This window comes from Mus pahari, chromosome 5, assembly GCF_900095145.1.
Source record: "Mus pahari chromosome 5, PAHARI_EIJ_v1.1, whole genome shotgun sequence".
In the NCBI taxonomy this organism is placed as follows: Eukaryota; Metazoa; Chordata; class Mammalia; order Rodentia; family Muridae; genus Mus; species Mus pahari.
Window position 1 is genome coordinate 107814096 of NC_034594.1, and position 4547 is coordinate 107818642.

The 4547-nt window shown below is 44.2% G+C and overlaps 1 pseudogene; it reads left to right on the forward strand.

Annotated features, from left to right (window-relative positions):
• LOC110322005 overlaps window positions 1–3475 on the forward strand; it is a 21734-nt pseudogene extending 18259 nt beyond the window's left edge.
• The last annotated feature ends 1072 nt before the right edge of the window (window positions 3476–4547 follow it).

The window sequence follows — 4547 nt, forward strand, 5'->3', positions numbered from 1 at the left end:
CCGCCTGCCTCTGCCTCCCGAGTGCTGGGATTAAAGGCGTGCTCCTACCTGCTCCTTTCAAGTAGCTTCGCTATCTGAAAAATGAATGAAACAATCCTATTATTTCAGAAAAGAAAACTGACAACGTTTGCTGCCAGTGAGAAACTTTGACAAGACATTGGGCTCGCTGGGCAGTGGTGGCACACGCCTTTAATCCCAGCACTTGGGAGGCAGAAGCAGGTGGATTTCTGAGTTTGAGGCCAGTCTGGTCTACAGAGTGAGTTCCGGGACATCCAGGACTGCACAGAGAAACTCTGTCTTGAACCCCTGCCCCCCCCCCCAAAAAAAAGACATTGGGTTCAACCCTCAGTAACAAAACCAAGATGAGATTTGAAGAGAAAACTCAAGCATTGGGAGAGCTGTGCCAGTCTCTCTGGGCTCAGATCCCTAGGACTTGAAAGTGTTCTCTGATGAGCGTTAAGGTCACATAAATGATTCTGACTGCTTTGATACCATTTAATGAAATGTGCAAACATTTGCAAGATACATAACTCAATGAACTGATATTTTCAGTCAGCCAAGTGCATGGTAGCCACAATATTGTGCACATGGAAAGATTCCTTTTCCATCTTATGAAAATACAGCCCAAAGGGTCCTGTATGTACCAGGAAGCTTGGTAATAGAGTTTTAGTGTCACATGGCTACTGTGCTTAAAAGGGAAAATAATCCTTATTCCGCTTAATACAGTGTGGAGGAAGAACACCCAGGATTACCTGAAAAGCTAAAATCGTGTTTCCTTTCCCATTTCCCTATCCTCAGAAGGCCAGCTTCTCTTCCTACTTTCTGAGACAATGTAACAAATTAAATATAACAATCCATGAGAATGTAGCTGTCTTCTAGTAAACCAAGCATTAAGCTTATTCACACAAAAACATGTTTTACACCTAACCAAATGAGTTTTCCTGAAGTAGGACACCAGGAAAGTGCCCTCAGATATGCAAGGCCTTCCTAAGACAACTTATTTGGGCTGGGGAGCTGGCTCAGATGTTCAAGTGGTTCCCATGCAAGCGTGAGGGTCTGTGTGTGCTCGCCTTTCACCCTGTGGGTCCCAAGAACCAAACTCAGACTGTCAGGCTTTTAAGGTGGGACCTTGACCTCTGAGCCATCAGGCCAGCCCAGAGCTATTATATATGACAAACCCTGGAGTCCACATAGAGATGTAGACAAAGGCAGAGGAAAGGGACATACATACTATATGATGAGCTGGTTATTAGCTGTGTTATTTGTACTTTTATGGGTGCTTTCAATGACGCACATTTCATTTTTATTTAAAAATACACAAATAAGGTTAAGGTTTAAACACTTGCTCATAATTATCCTCCTAGTCAGACGTAGGCTGGGGGCTCAACTCCGGTTGTTCTCACCTTTTGCCCTTCACTACACACCTTAGAGCTGTGCTTCTCAGCCTTCCTAACACTGAGCCTTTAATACAGTTCCTCACGTGGTGAGTTCCAGCTAGAAACTTATTTCATTGCCACTTCACAAAAATTTGCTACTGTTTTGAATCATAATTTAAGTACCTGACATGGGACCCCAAAGGGTCAAGACCCAATGGTTAAGAACTGTTGCCTTAATGTGTTATTTAATCCAAAAGAGATGACCGATCTGTTGCTTAGCTACTCATTAAGATGACACACCTGTGGGGCCTGGAGAGATGGCTCAGTGGTTAAGAACGTGTACTGCTCTTACAGAGGACCTGAGTTCGGTTCCCAGGATTGATGTCTACTGGCTGATGGAGCAGGAGCTGCAGAGCCCCTCACTTGCCTGGGTGTGTGGCAGTGTTGCAATAGCTGCAGCTGTGGCGAGTTCTATACACAGAGGACAGATTGCCATTGAGATCCAAGTCTGTGGCTGCCAGATGGCTCAGCAGCAATGGTGCTTGCCATTCAAGCCTGGTTTCTACCCCTGGAACCTACATAACACAGAGAGACCCAACTTCACAAGAGCGCCATTGCAGTGCCCCATCTCATACACAATACTAATAATTTTCAAAAATGAATTCAAAAGGAGCATGTATGTTAAATTGACTGGAGAGGGGTCTGAAACGCCACAGTAGTGTCTACAACAGTAACCCTCAAATGTGTCAAGCCTCTTCCCAGGAATTTGTTATTTAGTTTCTCATATTTGGTGAATAGTTACTTTTGTACCTAATTTTAAACTGGAAACAATATATTACTGCTAGAGAAGTTTCAAAACTTTGTTCTTAGCCTCCTAAAGCAGACCACTGCCAGTTTTCCCCCACAACAGTCTGTGTTTTCTGTACAGGATTTCTGTCTGGAAATTTACACAACAGACCATTCTCCTGACCTGTTTCACTCGCTGTTGTTTGGAACGGTGGTCATGGCAGCCAGATCAGGACCATGACACAGAACAGTTCATTTCTCTTCTCTGCCTGCATACATGACGGCCATCTGAGTTGACTTGTCCAAGGAGATGCCTGGCCCAGGCAGGGTGAACAGTTCTTTGTCTACCATTTTCAAACTGGGATTATAAAGAGACAGGGGTCCCTTTCTGTTTGCACACACTTTAAACTATGTAGCACAAGCTGGCAACAGCGTTACTTGGCCTTCCGGCACTACAATGAAATCCTAGCTGCAGATACTTATGAAATAAAGAGACTTATTTTAACTGATGGTTCTGTAGATTTCGGTTCAAGACTGAACAGCTCTATTGCTCTGGGCAAGGGGTGGAAATCATTTATTTGGGACAAACTGCTTCTGGCATGAACCAGGACACAGAGAGAAAGACAGTCCTACAATCTCCTTCAAGAGCGTCATCTCAGTTATCAAAAGATCTCCCAGAAGGCTCCACCTCCCAAAAGTCCACAGAATTTCCAAATAGCATTGCACTGGGCAAGCCTTTGCTACGGGATTGACTGGGAGACATCAGAAAGCCTGTTATATGCCAACATTTAGACCATATCAGTAATCCTCTAATGGTTTCTCTTTACATCCTCCCAGAGGGAGCAAGCAGGCATTAGTGGAACAAGAGGAAAGGAGAGAAGAGCTCTGAAAAAGCCCTTCCTGTTGTTCCTTGAACCAAGACATATTTCTATGCTTATATTTTGGCTCGTCAGTTCTTCTTTGACACAGAGAGCTGCCCCAATATCCTTCAGCGAGCTCCTAGTTCTACCCAAGCTTACTATACCTTGTGAATGAAGCAGACTGTTACGAGGGCAAGGCTGGCCATGTGTTCGGCTCTAGTGTGTTTTGTGGTTCGAGGAACTGGTATCAATCTTGGGTTCCCTGCTCTTCAGGAAAGAGATACAGAGTCTGCCGAGGAGTGGGCAGAGCGGCCCCATCCTGCCCAGGTGGGCATCCTTCCTGCCGTCCCGACCGCTCACCAAAATGCACAGCAGAAACCAACGCTGATGGTATCTGCTTTCCCAGATCTGCGAGGGGCCTCCCAGCTGCAGATGGGTGACAGTGACAATTAACCTTCAAGGAGGCCTGAGCCCAGGTATGGAGCACGCAACAGCAGCAGCAGCAGCAGCCACCTCCGGTCGCCAGCACACCTGCGTCCCACAGATCTGAGATGCTATGATTTACCAGGGTAGAATAACCACATATAATTGATATTATTTCCTTCTCCAAGGGTCTATCAGTCCTTGAGTTTTCCTTATCAAAAGTTCTTTTCCAACAAGCTACAGATTGTTTAACCTATAATGTATTAACATTACATAATGTATCAATGGGCACTACAATCCTGTTTGGAAATCTCCTAGCCAAATACCTCCCCTCGACACTAAACTCTCCCCCCCCCAAGTTTTCCCTCATTCTCAACTTTAAACTTTTTTTTTTTTTTTTTTTTATTTATTTATTGAAAGACAGAGTCTCAGGTAGTCCAGTCTGGCCTCAGACTGTGTAGTTTGGATGACCTTAAAGTCTTGGTCCTCCTGCCTCCACGTCCTGAGTGCTGGGATTACAAGTGTGAACCACCACGTCCAGTTTATACAGTGCTGGGATTAAATGAGGGCCTTGTGTATGCTAGGCAACAGTCCACCCATTAAATTACATCTTTAGCCCTGAAATTTATTTGCTTTTGACAAAAGCATCTTAATCCTATTTTGCTACAATTCCTATTGTTCGGTGCTGGCACGGGAATGCAGAGCCTGGCACATGCTAACACACTTTGTCATCAGCTATACCACTGGCCCACAGTCATAGTTCTGGGTTTGGCTTTCTTTTGTTAGCTGGACCTTCATACATGTGCCTACAAATCTTAAATTGTAATGCCAAACAAGACAGATGCCAGCTCTGATCTTATATGATGAGCCAAGTAACACATAATTTTCAAAATCATAAACAAATTATATAAATGAGAAAATAGAGGTATAGTCAAAAATGTTCACAGCTCATAGCCCCCTCCACAAGTCCCTTCCTGCATATAAGCAATGGAGGGACTTCTGTGAGTCACTAGTGAAGGTTCCCTTGCTCATCTTAACTGTCCAGAATACCACACATTTGGGAAATTATTATTATTTTAAAGAGTTTTCTTTGGAACATGGT